Source organism: Thunnus thynnus, chromosome 7, assembly GCF_963924715.1.
Source record: "Thunnus thynnus chromosome 7, fThuThy2.1, whole genome shotgun sequence".
Taxonomy (NCBI): Eukaryota; Metazoa; Chordata; class Actinopteri; order Scombriformes; family Scombridae; genus Thunnus; species Thunnus thynnus.
The window spans coordinates 31,257,087-31,273,297 of NC_089523.1; the positions used below are offsets into that span (position 1 = coordinate 31,257,087).

The 16,211-nt window shown below is 39.4% G+C and overlaps 1 non-coding gene across 1 annotated transcript; it reads right to left on the bottom strand.

The window, feature by feature from the left end:
• Positions 1 to 230: 230 nt before the first annotated feature.
• On the bottom strand, positions 231 to 304 carry trnai-aau (transfer RNA isoleucine (anticodon AAU)). The gene has a single exon. It is a non-coding gene; the product is annotated as a tRNA-Ile (tRNA).
• Positions 305 to 16,211: the final 15,907 nt, after the last annotated feature.

Below are 16,211 nucleotides of genomic sequence, written 5' to 3' on the forward strand. Positions count from 1 at the left end.
TTAGGCCACGTGGTCGTGTGGAAAAGGACGTGTGCATTTCAATGGGGCTACGTTGGTAGTAGTGTAGAGTAAGAAGGACATGAAGCTTTCGCCGTCATGGGATACACATGTGAGATGATGTGGCCAATGTTGTTGGTCAACTCATGGGTTAGAAAGAGTGGGAAGTTTACATCAAATTTCATTCCATCCACAGGCGACACAAGGACTTCTCCCTTTACAACAGCAGTTCCTGGCCAGTACAGGGATCGAACCTGTGACCTTGGCGTTATTAGCACCACGCTCTAACCAGCTGAGCTAACTGGCCTGCTGCTGAGAGTCCTCTTACAACCACGTCCCTTATACAATGACAATATTATTGACAATTTTGAATATTTTGCGACCTGTTGGCACCTCTCTCGTAGTTGTCTTTAAGAGGGGAATTAGCTCAAATGGTAGAGCGCTCGCTTAGCATGTGAGAGGTAGCGGGATCGATGCCTGCATTCTCCATGACCTTCTTTTCTGTCGAGCCAGTCAGCATCCACTGCTTTTTGTGATGTCCCACAATCACTCCATTACAATATTATAGTAAATATTGAGTTCTGTCTAGGGATGTGCAGAGAGCACAGTATTTGTATTTGTATACATGTATACAGCAAAATTATTTGTATTTGTATTTGAATAAAAGTGGAGAGAGGCTTAAAAATTCTGTTTTTGTTTGCATTACACTTTTAATTTTAGAAAATCAACCCTGAAAAAAATTACCAATATCTCAATATGAATCTGGGACTATCTGATCAGAGAATATGTAAACAAGATAACACACATTAATGACAGCTTTTGGTACTTGACAGTCTTTAATATTTGGTACTACAGAAGCATTTCTGCCTTTACTCAGCCGACTGAGTCTGTGAATGAGTTTGTGTGTGTGTGTAAGAGAGAGAATTAGTAAAGAGGAGTGTGTGTGTGTGTGTGGTCGTGTGTATAAAAGAAAAACTGAGAGCCATTTTGTGTTTCATGCCCCTACAAGACAGTGTGAATTAATGTGTGCTTCAGTTTCTTGCTTGCTGTGCGTGCGTGCGTGTGTGTGTGTGCTTGTGTATGTGAAATATGATTGTGCAATCCCAGGTGATTCACCCTCTTTACAATTTATGTATTTCAGCTGCAGCCTCGGTTAGGAACCTCCCAGATGCCAGACGGTATCCTATCCAGCCAAATAATCCCATTACACACACACACACACACACACACACACACACACACTCAAATGGACTGAGCCGCAAAATACATTCTTCCTAGCCAGGAGATAATACACATAAAAATGCACACACACACACACAATCACCATGTAAACCCACCGTCCCTCATACCCACACACTTCCTCTTTCTTCTTAGATACTTGGCAACTTCCTTAACCAATCAAATTTGGCTAAGTGGTTAATTACACATTTTTATTTGTGGTGTGACGAGCTCAGAACACATATCTGTTATTGCTTTACATGGACTTTAAGCAGTGCAGGTGGTGACTGACACATGTTTGTCCCTCAGGGATTACCATAGCTGTATGTGCTTGCCTCGCTGCTGTGCTAAAAACCCGTAAACTAAACTCGACTGCTGATACTGATACCTGCTCTCTTACAGACCCACTGCCCTCCACACCTCCCGTACATGCTGACCACACACGTTCGGGCTCAACAGATTCGCACATATACTAGAGTTGCAGTTGTAGATCCCACCTGTCTTGATTTTTACCAAAAATTACAAGTTTCATTTAGGTGTCCAGTGAGCTAGGATTTGAGCTGCGCTATATTTGGCAGGTGTGACCATAGTAGAGGATAGTGTTTTACTGTTTTGCCTACAGTGTGTTTTTGCTTACTTCTATCTACTGCTTATATTTTGTCTATGTGAACCTACCGTGCCCTCTCCATCCTTTTTAAAATGTTCCAGTGCTGTCTCTGTGCTCCCTCATTTAATGTTGATATTCAGGCTGCACTGTTGGGGGCACTGGCCATTTGGTTTGCTGTTCACCTGCATACAGATAAATACAGCACGACGCTTAAGGGTGTTTGTTTGCAGCAGTAGTGTGTGTGTGTGTGCGCATAATATAAGGGAAATGCAAGGTGAAATACAATTGGATAAAGGCTAGTCCTTCGTTTTATTAATTATAACCTTTTTTTTTTCGGACTAGGAAATTTTTTAGCTACTTGTTGCCCAGACATGACATTTCATGACATTTTAGGATCACAGTATTGTTGCTATTTTAAATGTACTAGTAGTAGATCTACTAGAGTACTTGCTTTGGCATTTAAGTATTTAATATTAAAACAACAAAGTGGTCATCTAGTTTTATTGTAGTATTCTTATGTTTTTTAATAAATTTTGTACAATTGCTCTCGAAGCCACGTCTTCATTTAACTGAAAAATAAATAAATAAAATAAAGTACATCCACAAACAGACTAGATTATGTTTATTGATCAACTATCCAAATCTAAGACTGTCAGTCATAAACTGTATGGTAACTGATTACAGACAGACAGTTAACCAATAATAGTTATTTCACTCATTAATGAGCTTTTTTTATGATGTTAAAAGACATCTATTGTTTTGACTGTACATTGATTCAAAACACAGCACATAAAATCCTAAGGAACCTTTTGATTGAAACAACCTGGAGCCGATCAAAGAGTCTGCACCCAACTGAAGTCTGCATGTTGATTTACATACACTCTTGGACGTATATGTATATAAAATATTTCCTTTCCCTTTAAACATTTCCGAGGGGTTAACGCATACACTGAAAGCAACTCTTCTCATCAACACAGCACAGTACGCCCTCAAATCCTCCTTAATTATTACAGAATCATTACGGAATTGGCCTCAGCTCAAATGAGTTCCCTTCATATTTATCTTCAAAGTAAATAGCTCTGAAAATGCTGTTTAAAATCAACAGAGGCATAGCCAAAACTCTTCATCTATTTTTAGAACATATGCCTTGGGACAAATTATAAGTTAGACTTTACATGTTTTCAATTGCAAATATGGTTGCAGTCGTGTAGTCAGTTGTTTTGTTGTTTGCATAACCTTTACTGTCCCCAACATTTACATGGATTCTTCTGTGTTTTCTTCTTTGTATCTGTTTTTGTCTGTTATCTACAGTCATTCTTGTTTTGAGCATTAAATATTTACTTCCCTCTTTTGTCTGGGTACATTTTCATCATTTTCTTGATTATGGCTTTTGGACATTATAATCAATCTCAGGTAAGACACACACACACACACACATACACACACAGAGGAATTGCAAGCCTATAACTGCTACAAGAAATGAGTTAACATCTACTCTGTGAGGGGATAGAAATAAATGTGTGTTCACTGGCATCTTAATCATCGAAGTCCTGACGTTCATTAAAAACCGGTAACACATGACAATGACAGAGAATTTAATTTCCTAATTTGCATTTGCATGTTGCAAATTGTGAGTGCCTTGAATGTTACATGACAAAGATGTGTGTTTAGTTAGAATCTGCTGGACGTAGCTGTAGTCGTGGTTACCATCATCAGCATCGTTTCCACCAAGATGAAAATGGCAACTCCCATTAATCCCAGCATCCCGAGAGTCTGTAGAGCACACACACAAACACACAAATACATATGCTCATCAAAGCTTAACCTTGTTAGTTCTAAAAGTATCTGTGTATGGAAAAAATATATTGTTATGTGTGTTTGAAGTATGTGCATACTGTACACAAATGTATGTATTCAAGACAGCTCCTGTGTCTCTCTTTACCTGAAAAAAAACAACAACAAACAAAGTTGTTTCAATTATTAAACCATGCATCCTAAAATATAAATTGATTTACGGAATCTCACAGATTCAGCTATGATTACAGAAAATAGCCGGCAGGGAAAAAATCGACACTAACAGGCTTTTGTTATCAGAGAAAATTAATCCCAAAAGTAAAAAGTTTTCAAAGATGAGAATCAGACAGAAAAAAAAGAAAAAAAAAAACGCTCTGATTTACCTGAAGAGAAAACAAGATTAGTTTTCAGTAACTGATCATGATTCGATGAGCTGGACGAGTGCTGGAGGTGGAAAACAGTCTAATGAGATTGGCTCCAAGTCAAGTCTGCATCCATTTGGTCAGGCTTACAGATAGAGGACAAACACACAGAATGGAGAACGTTTTTATTTTTTCCACACACATACATCATCAACATTAACAGAGTTTTGAGTGAGTGGGCAGTGTTTTTAATTATTCATTTTCAGCCGTCAGTTCATTGCTGTCTGACTGCAGAGACAGAAAAGCAGTTTAACCATTTATCTTCCAGTTATGCAATGGTCATTAACGTTCCCTAGCTTTACACTTGCTTGATGGGGAATGTAACTCTGTTGTTCTGTGCATCAATAAAATAATTGCTTTTTTTTTTTTTTAAGCTAACATTTGGTGACATTTTAGGTACCTGCCCACCTACTGTCACAAAACATAACACACCGACAATGTGTTTCGCATGACTAAACCCCTGCATTCATTGTTTTCTATGTAAGCCCACACATCAGTGGCATTTTGATGCACGTCATCAAGGGCTGACCTGCATCAATGCGTCAGCACATGCCATTGTTCTTTTTCCTTGTATCGACACGCATCAACTCTCCATAAAAGCAACATTTTTTACCATATTTGACACATCTTGGCAACTGTACCTGGACTACCTCTGTCTGTATGATGCCACTGCTGAGTGCTATATGAACCTTAATTGACACATGTCAAACAGAATGCTGCCATGAATGTCTTGATGAAATTTCATGGCCATCCATCCAACATTTGGTTGTCAAAAAACTTTAAAAGAATTATCCTTGAGGTGCTTTCAAGACAGCGAACTGTTGCTGCCACAACCTCCATTGTTTCCAATATTAACATAATGGCACCGGCAGAGAGAGGGCGACTGTCACTCTCGTGAACACACACATGGCTCTTTGCCACTGCCATCTGACTTGATGATGGTTCAACTTGTTGTCGTGGCTTTCAGTTTGACAAGGCACTGCAGATATCACAGCGAGGGTACAGAAGTCAACGAAGAACCAACAGCACCAACCTCTACAGGTGAGATCTACCCCATCTCCCGCAGCACCAAACGCTCCATGCTGACCCCCATTCAAAAAGCTTCAACCTTTCTCTAGAAATACTGTCAATCACTTTTTTTTTGAGTCTCAACCACTAAATTCAGGCCGTTGGGAGACATCACACCTCACTACCTCATCTTTATCATCTTTACCCTGATAAGTCTGACTCAGTCCTGGCAGAGGAGTTAAACCAGTTTTACTTGAAATTTGATCGCCGAATTTAGAGTTGCTTCAGAGGTCTGATTCAGATCGATGAGATGGATGTCTGGAGAACTCTTGAATAGACTACTGTGAAGAAAAGTCATGAGCCTGACTACATCAGCAGCCAACTGCTTAAAAACTGTGCTCTGTTCTTGTGTGGCATTTTCACATTTATTTTCCAGCTCTCTTTATCACAGAATAAAGTTCCCATGTTATGGAAAGAAGCTATGGTTGTTCCAGTGGCCAGAGTTCCATCACCAAAGGTGGTGAATGACTATTGCCCCATGGCACTTACTTCATTGGTTATGAAAGGTTTTGAATGAATCGTAAAGAGGAGCTTACTGGCCATGACACAGGCAAGCAAGGAAGGGGGTAGAGGATGCCACAGCAACATTGCTGGACTTTGTTGTTGGTCACCTGGAGGGCAAGAAGACACATATTCACTTGTGCTTTGCTGATTTCTCGTCAGCTTTCAACTGCATGCAGCCCCATATTCTAGCTCGTAGGCTTTCTGAAATATCTGGCATTGACTTTGGCACTATATGCTGGCTAGTCGGCTTCCTGACAATGAGGTCACAGAGAACTGGTGTTAATGACACTTTGTCAGAGGCCTTATTTGTGCCCTATGCCAATGACTGCCAGTACGACTGGCAAGTATGTTTAAGTCAAGGTTCATAATCAAGTGTGCTGATGATTTTGTGATTGTCGGCTTACTGCAGGACCATAAGTTGGGCCACGGTCCAGCCTTGGACGGTTTCATCAAATTGTGTGATGACTCACTGTCTCTAAGACAAAAGAGATGCTTATGAACTTTTGCCAAAACCCTCCTGTTATGGCACCTACTTTGATCAGTGGCATAGCTGTGAAGACAGCAAGCCAATATATAAGCCCAGGATGACAAACTGACTTTCGATGCCAACACTGACTCCATCTGCAGAAAAGCCAATCAGAGACTGTTTTTCTTGAGAAAGCTGAGGGGTTTTAATGTTGTCAGATTGCTTTTGAAAATGTTTTATTTATCTTTTATTGAGTCAATTTTAACTTTTGCAATGATTTATTGGTTTGGCAACCTCAGCATGGTTAACAAAAATAGGCCATGAAAGATTGTTAAACTTTGCCAAAAGACCATTGGCACTAACCTGAATGATTGTAGCCACTCAGAGGTCAAAGGCCATCCTGGTGGACCCTCAACACCCTCTTCATGCAGGGAGTAGGTACACTTTTCCTAGGAGGGCCAAATCAAACAGATATCTGAGATCATTTGTTCCCTCAGCTGTTGGGTTTTAAAACAAGCTGTAGGCCCAGTTGCTATTGCACATACTCCTTAACAAAGGACTGATGAACTCTTAGTGCTTTTATAGCTCATTGCAAATTTATTATGATTACATCTACAGTATGTTTACTATATAAGTTTATGTCTTTTGTTGACTACTGTATGCAAACCAAATTGCCCCTCAGGGACAATAAAGACTATCCAATCCAATCCAATATACAGTCTGTTGGTGACCACTTGCTGTTTGAAAGCATCTTTACACTTTATAATGCAGGATATCTGCATTTTTTATTGCATATTAAATTACTCTGTGTTGTGCAGTGCTATATTTTGGTCGTCAATAATTGATTGTGAGTGTACTTCCCCTTCTGTGTTTGTAGCTATTTTCCTTTTAGACAGACCGTAGTTTACTCTGCACCACAAGTTCAGAAGCTAGCAATTGTTTTTCTCCTCTGTTAGCAGAGCAGGTGGGGGCGTTTGGCACTTCTTCTCTCTGTTTGTGGTCTCCAGTAATATTGCATTCACAATGACAGGCTCTATCTGCGGTCACTCTCATGTAGGAGGCACAGCAGGCCTGGCTGTCATTCAAATTAGATCCTGAATAGACACAAGTTTTCGAAGGGTCTCCCTGAAGGCGTATTCACATTAATCACACATTTCCACATGTCCACATTTCCTGTTGATAAATAAGCAACAGAAAAGCCTCCATGATGACTAAGAGTAGATCATGTCATTGGCAGCAAAACATATTTAATGGTGAAATCCTTCTAAGAACACTGTCATCTTGCATTTGTGTATGTAAAATGTTCAAACTAAAAAGTCAGGTTCCAGTTTTATTACTTTAGAATCAGAGATGGAAGGATTTTTCTTTTTTAGAAATTCAAAAAACTAATTTATTGGCAGCAGCTTTAATACACAAGAATGCTAAACTAGTCATGAGACATGTCATGGTGAGATTGCAGGTGCTTTTTGTTGTTTTTTATAGTGTGATTACATGGGGAGTTGGTGGAAAGATGAGAACGTAGCCAGATTTTCTCTCTGCAGCATCAATCAAGCCAAAGACAAATCACAAATTGAAAAAGTAGAAGCATAGCATTCACACTTTCCCCAAATCTGTTTGGCACCACTTCACGACTCAACACGGAGGAAAAAGAGAGAGAAACTGGAGGAAGATACATCACTGCTAAAAACATTTTGAACAGAAATTCACAAAGATAGAGATATCTCCCTCAAAGAGACCATATAGGAAAAGGTCAAATTATAATCTGTTCTATCTGATATGATAACACCAAACTCAAAAAACACATTCCCATACATGAATTTGAGATTTTCAGGGGTTCAATGAAGGAGTTTGAGACTCATGTAGGATATCATGAGCTTAAGTAGAACTAGACACAGTGGGATGAAGGAAAATGGTCTCAGTGAAAAAGTAAAAAGAAAGGGAGCTTTCTTTTAATACCACTGGGTAGTTTCTCAGCACAATGGCAGATCTAGAATTAACCTAAACACAGTATGTGTTGTACATTGCTCCTTTATTGCAGCAGATAAGAGCCAAGAAAGCAGACAAAAGACCTCTTGTTAACGATATTATTTGTATTGTTCAGTCAGATGGAAAGAAGAATACAGAACATATTTGAAGAATTATCTATGTTTATATCAATATTTTATTTACAGTGTGCACACTTTCAATAACAATCTTTCTTTATAATGATCATTTAAAATTAATGAAGAGACCATGTGCAGGAATGAGAAGAACAGAGAGAAAGAGGGGGAGATAAGAATAAAGAGAAAAAGAAGAAAAGACAACAGAGAGGATGAGCTTGATTAAAAAAAACAGAAGAAAGGTACTGTGAGGACAGCAGCGGATGATTTTTCAATTAGTCTTTCAACAGGAGCAGACAGGAATAAATGAAATGAAATGAAAGTACATTAAAAGGGATTTATGAATAACCATTCATACAGAATCAGCACAGTGTGTGACAACCCCACCTCTTTTGGCTGTTGAGCTGGCTGCTTGTCTTTGCTTTTGTGTTTTGTGTTGAAGATGCCCAGCAGGTGTGTTCAGGTAATTGTTTACTGGGAACACTTGGGCCCAGTGTTCCCAGTGCTATGATAGCACACCCCACTTATTCCATGATGAGAGAGAAAAGGGAAACCCTGCTCCCTATTCTCCATGCTCTCCATCTTTGTCTTTGCTTTTCCTTTTACTATTTAATCACTCACGCATACACGCCAACACACTGACGTACTGACTGCCACACCTCATAGCTTTTTGACATTTTTAGTTATTCCAAACAAATTAATGGTATTTTGCTTTAACTTTTTTTTGTGTCGTCTCCCGTCATCTGCATGATTTTTGAGCCAGTCATGACAAGTGTTATTACAGTCTGCAGAACAACGGGTTTATTAACCACTAAAAGTCGTTTTAATCTATGTTTGGCCATCAGGGGGCAGAAGAACAACCGATTTTTTGATAGTGCCATGTTCTCTCACATGAATGCATAATGAAGGAAACATGTTTGAACTGACAAAGTGTATTATATGTTACGCAAATACACTAAAAGATGAAAAAAACATACAAATATGCTGCTGCTGCTGCTGCAGGTATTGCTAGTAGACTGGAGGGGCTGCTGCTCTACTAATTTTAAGATACTTAGCTAATTAGACTCACTCATTACATACACTTAATGTTTGTTCTGAGCTTGTTCATAACAGTTTGCTATTAGTATAACCAGCTCTGCATGGCTGTTACAACATGTCTTTTTACAAACGCATTAGTATTCCAACTTTAGGCTGATAATCACACATAATAAAAAGTGAAAATATGTTTATTTTTGTACTTGCTGCTATGATTCACCAGTCAGTGTCAGCTGATCATTCACCAAACGTCACTTACTTTACAGTTCTACTACCAACATGGCACTTAGTCATGCAGCACAATTTTTGGTTCTGATTTTGCTATATTTATCCTTTATGTATAACATATTATTTTGTGTGTGTGTGTGTGTGAGAGAGAGTGTGACGGTCCAGACGGTGTTATTGTGCCTCAAGCTCTCCTCTGTGACCCCCTGCATGACTTATTTAATAGGTTCCATAGTGAACCAGGTAGACACACACCAACACACATCTTCTCTCTCTCTCTCTTACACACACACACACACACACACACATACAGGTGCATGGTCTAATTTGGTTGTTGTTGACAGCAGTGAGCAAGCGTCAGTCCATCTGTCTACTCATAGTAACAGACTATATTTATATCTGAGTGTATGTGTGTGTGTGTGTGTGTGTGTGTGTGTGTGTGTATTTCAGCATTGTTTGTGGGGTGTGATAGATGTTTTTATGTGTATGTGTCTGCTTGTGTATGTGTGTGACATAGGTGGTGTGTGGGGGCGGCTAGACTGCTGTGCGCTCTACATCCTGTGGACTATGGGAGGCTGATTAGGGTGAAAACACTGAAATACATGCACATACACACTGACAATGTGCACACATGCACGGAAAACATGCACATATGCACTGAAAACGTGCATATACATGCTGAAAATGTTCACACCCCTTCACACACACAGTGGCATATAGGTTACTTGTGTGTGTGTGTGGGTATCTGAATGTGTGTGTGTGTAAAATAATTTGTAGTGTGTAACAGGAAGGCAGGTTAAATCTAGACCTTCCTGTTTCAATGAACTGACTTCCGGACACACTGAAAATGGTTGGCACAGAGCCCCATGCATGTGTGTGTGTGTGTGTGTGTGAGTGTGTGTATGTAAAATAATTTCAGTGTACAACCTGGACCTCCATAGCTCTATGGTGTTGTTCTTACAATGATAAAGACGCAGTTGTAACTGTTAATTGTAGTTGGCCTTTTACCCTGTGTTCAGTCATGGGTAACTGCATTCTGCACTGCATCCAATCTATACAAGGTAACCCAGTAGCCAGACACTTCACTGAACTGTGGCACCATGACTCCATGCAAGACCATTTTCAGTGTCTGGAAATCAGGTCATTGCAAGAGGAGGGTCTAGATCTGCATCAACTTTATGGAAAACGGCCAAAGCCTAGATGAGGGGGGCTATTATTTCATATACATCTGCCAAGAGAAAAAACAACAACTTAAAGGCACAGTTAGAATTAGAAGATATAATAAATAAACTAAAAAATGAATTTAAATGTTCACCTACTAAGAAAACCTGACAGAAACTTGAAACAGCTTGCTCCTCCTTTGACCAGCTTCTTAATGAAAAGGCAGAAAAGGCAATTTTCTATGCAAAACATACATTTTTTGAGTGTAGGAACAAACCAGGAAGTCTACTGGTGCATTTAGTGAAAGGCTGAAAGGAAGACAATATAGTATCTTCACTTACACAAAAATAGTGTAAGACTCTTTGAAGCAAAACATATTATTCAAATCATGAAGGATTTTTATGGAAAACTATACACATCGGAATGTAAATACAGTTGTACTCTGATTAACAGTTTTCTGCACTACCAACTCTGTCTGATGATGCAAGGGCAACCTTATGCTCTCCAATTACTGAACAGGAAGTAAAAGAGGCTATTGGGAACTTACAAACTGAGAAAGCACCAGGACCTGATGGGTTTAGTTAGGAGTTTTACAAGCAATTTGCTAACTGCTTAGTGGAACCTTTAACCAATATGTTTTCTGAGTCATTCCTAAATGGCTGTCTCCTCCCTACCCTTAATCTGGCTCACATATCTTAATATTTAAAAAGAACAAACCAACTGAGAGTCGTTCCTCATATAGACCAATCAGTCTGATCGGAGTAGACTATAAGATACTGGCCCGGGCTACCAGGTTGGAGAGATTTCTTCCAAACCTGATCATTCCCGTCCAAACAGGACTTGTTATTATATACATGTGATGATCATTAAATGTTATCCAGTACTCTCAGACCACCAGAACCAAAACTCTTGCCATTTCATTAGATGCAGAAAAAGCATTTGACGGGGTGGATGGGAGTACTTATTTAACGTAATGAAGAGGTTTAAGCGAGTGACACATTTATCAGTTGGATGCAAATATTGTATTAATCACTAATGGCCAATTTCTTGGTAATGGAACCTGCTCAGACCCATTCTACCTCCAGAGAGGGATGTGCCAAGGTTGCCTCCTGTCACCCCTCCTTTTTGCACTAGCTCTTAAGTCATTTGCAGAAATTATTAGGGAGCATAAATAAATTAATGGAGTTGAATTGGCAGGAGTGGACTACAGAACTGCGATCTGTGCAGATGATGTTTTGCTTTTTGTCAAAAACCCTGAATCTTCAATCCATATAATCCTCTCCATTATAAATGAATTCTCCAAAATCTCAGGTTACAAAATTAACTTACCTGCTAACTGCAAATCTCAATCATTTTTATAAACAAGAATTTTACAAATATCATCACAGGAATTAAAACAGATCTGAATCACTGGCTGGATTTATCCATATCTTGATGTACAGACCAAGCTTGATAAAGATGAACATATTTCTAAGGTCTCTCTACCCAATGCAAATGTTCCCACTTGATATTACAAAAACCACAATTATGATATTGAAAAATTTATTTCTAGATACTTATGTCATGGGAGGAAAGCAAGGGTGAAAATGAAAACACTGCAACTTCCTGTAGAATTGGCCTGTAATTGGGCTTGCCATGCTCGAACAATTTATAACTGGATACATAATTTATTAGAGGCCAAAAAACACCACATTGACTCCTAGTGCTGTCACCCACAGTCATTTCTAAGTTATTTGTGAAGTTATGTTCAGCTCTCTACAGATATTTTTTTAAAAAATGTGATTGTATTCACCACATTAAAATCATGGTATGATATTTCTAAATTGGCAATTTTTCATCATACCTTACACCAGTAATTAATAACAATTTCTTTCTACCTGGACAAGGGAAATGTGTTTTTGAAAAATGGTTTGCAAGCTCCATGGTAGCTCCAGGTTAAATATGAAATATCTTTCACATACTTTTTTGCATATTTGCAGATTAGACATTTTATTTTCACTACCTGCAAGTTTCCTGATGATAAGCATGTTAGGAGCCCTCTCAACTTTTTCTTGCTCCAAATATTACAAAAAACTTTATTTCCCTTCTTTTTATCAGAAGCTGCAGTCCCTGGATCAATACAGCATTGATAAAACCATCAGCACACGGGAGAAGCAATCCAACCAAGCCAAGAAGAGTGGTCTAATGTATTCTCTGTCCTTCTCTACCACAACTAAAACATTTCATAGTATCTGATGTTGCAAAAATGACATAATTAAAGTCACCCGCTCTCAGTTTGAAGGTTAAGCTCAGCTCCTCCCTGCTATTATTCAGGATCATGTGTAGTCAAGTCAAGTCAATTTTATTTATATAGCACCAAATCACAGCAGAAGTTATCTCAGGGCACTTTTCACATAGAGCAAGTCTAGACCGTACTCTTTAATTGTGATTGCCTTCTGTGTGACACTACATATTTTAACTGAGGAGATTTACAGCCTAAGGGGACTTTCCTTATCTGGGAGACTATTTTTTTTCCATGTCAAGATAACTCCCATGTCAGCACTTCATCTCTAATGAACAAGGGCATATTTGACAAAGTCACAAAGTCAGAGGCACAACAGATACAAACATTTCAATCACCAAAATCCCTTTCTCCACCACCGCGTTCACCTTTTCAACGCTGTCTACAAAGATGACCACCACATTGTTCATCTGAGCAGCGGACTTAATGTTGCTGTGACCCACAACATGCCCCACGGCCAGACTGCAATCCTCCACTGAACAAGAGAAAGACGGCGCAATTTTAATACCGAGCTTACTTGTCAGTTTGATCAAATCAATACCGGCATTTAGCACACTGACCAGGAAATGACGGTCAACTGCAAACAAACACACAACCTCCCTATAACCCCCTATATACACACCAACACAGTAACAGCTGTAATACATCAGGCATGGATGTGATGCGTCACATAGGTGGGACAGAGGGGCTTTAAAGCATTTGCCACTTGAACTATTACAAAATAAGACCTGTCTAAATGTCCACTGTAAATTTATTTTCATGTGCTTTCAGCTGTGTGTGAACCAGACCATATTGCCTTTTAACGTTTTGTAATCAAGTTGACCGAGCGTTGCCAAGTTTCAAGTTACAAAAGACAAAGTACAGATTACTCATGTTGTTTTCACTGTTTGTGTTTACTCATGGACAGCTCTCACTATAAATAGGAGGAAAGCGGTGGCCATCTTTTTATTACTCCAGAGAATACAAAGAAGGGGAAGATTTTGGGTACATCCACTGCATCTACAAAAAGACAGTAGGGGACCTTCGATGACCTGGTTGCAGAGCTGGCTTTAGACAGTGCAGCTACTTCAGGATGACTCCACAACAAATGGATCATCTTCTGTCTATCATTGGAACAGAGCTTCATAGCTTCCATCAAACCAAAACAAAGGCTTGCTGTAACATTGAGGTAACAAAACATAATTATTAGGGCTATTGTCTTGAATGTAGCTTATTGATGTCATTTCATACCCTGCTTCATACAGTAAACTTTGCAAAAATAAAACTTGAAATGTAGGACTTTTGAAAAAAATGGCAGCTTCTTCTTGCATTGTGTACCCCACCCCACCCCCCCTCCATCCCAACAACCATCACCTCACCTCCAACTCATAACATGTAGTGGAGTTCTTCTCTTACCACTTTGTAAGTACAGCAGCATAAAGCAAGACATAATCAATTGTAATAAAAGCTGAATCACAAATTCATTACAGAGTTATCAAGGGTATGTTCACACAATTATAATTTCAAGCAACCACACTATGTACAGTTAACAAGACAATATAAATACTGTAAAAATAAAGGAGGTGGGCATAAATATTTAGTAGCCTAATCTCAATAACGACAACAACAACAATATAGTTACATGTATAAATTCACATACACTTTACCTATATAACGCATATCACAACCTTTTGGGTTTGGTGTATTTAGGTCGCAACACCTAACATACCTAAAACTACACAGTATTTACAACATTTACAGATAAAGAAACCCACTCACAACTGCTTACGCACGACCGCCCAGCGCGCTCACTCCTTCCACTCAGAGAGAGAGAGAGAAGGGGGTTGTTTGAATAAAGATATAACATACCTTAAGCAAACCAGGAACCAGGCACAATACTACTGGCACTGGCAACAAAATAAACCCTCTACAAGCCTGTTTTATTTTACTAGAGAGTTCCAGGTCTGTGATGTCCTCTAGCACAGGCCTGCATGCATCAAGTCCCTCTGCTATGCAGGCAAACAGCGTTCTCGAGAGGAAACATGGTGGGGGGCCTGCATGCACCAGGCTGACAGCAATTTCTCTGCCAGCTATGGAATGCCTGTCCTCCCGCACAGCTAAAAAAGTCAACGATAAACAGGATAAAAACAAATCAGTGGTGGCTTGTGGGTAAATATCTGGGGAGGCACAGCACATTCATATTAAGAAGATGTGGCTGGCACCATGGCTGGTTAGATCAGTGATCTAGAGGATTATAATGACAACAGCAGTGAATCACTCTGATTATGATGGGATGTGATGCTGCCTGACATGGTGTTTTATCCTGAAAGACTACACCTCAGAAACCACTAGCCAAAACTCAAAAGCACTGTTAAAATAAATCAAAAGAAGAACAAACAGACAAAGAAATACACCTGTAATACATGTACTATGAAAAAATGCAGTTATACACACCAGAGGAAGTGAGAGCCAAGTTGACGTTTCCCTCTGGTCCTTCAAACATGTCTGACTCTGCCAATGCTTCCATCAGCAGGCGCAGAAACTCTCGGCGGGGGCCACTGAGGTCCACAGCATCTTCCGTGTCATCGGAAAACTTTATGGAGAGCTGTCTGAACCCCCTTATTGCTCCATCAAAGACTGCAGAACAATTGATGTTGAACTTGCACACTACAGATTATCAATTCTGTCACTGAGTTCACTCAGAATTTAACTAATGGGGATGTGTTCTTTTTGCTGCCTAAAAATTTGATTAATAGATCTATCAGTAACTGCTTACATGAACAATGACAGGAGTCTCTCATCTTATCAGCAAAGAGTGAGCGTGGTTCTGTCTTTAAGGGGTTCATTGATGAACTTTCAGAGAAAGGGCTAAAGCTCCAACACTGTTCATTTGACACTAATGGAAAAACATTCAAATTAATGCAGAAAGTTAACCCTAACCCTAACCCATTTTTTCATTTCCAATCCAATTCCCTGTACTACAGTGGACAACAGTGAGGCCTGAACTTAGGTTAGGTTCACAGCGTTAGTTATCATGTCGATACAACCTGATGGAAAGAGAGCCACTGACCCAGGTTTAAGCTCAAAATTATATGACTGTTACCAACGTAAATCCCGCTTCATGAGACAGACTTCAGGGTCTCACTGATTTGTCCTTTGCTGCTTACCTCAAGGTCTACTGATGGCCTCATATAGCAGAGCCCTTCTGCAGACCATAAAAGCATCTAATTGCTGGCCGTTGCCAAGTGTGGATGTAACCAGTTTGTTCCCACACAGCATAAACATCTCCAAACTGGAAAAAAAAATGTATTCATGCACAAACAAACAACCAACCAAATAATTACAACCACAGCCT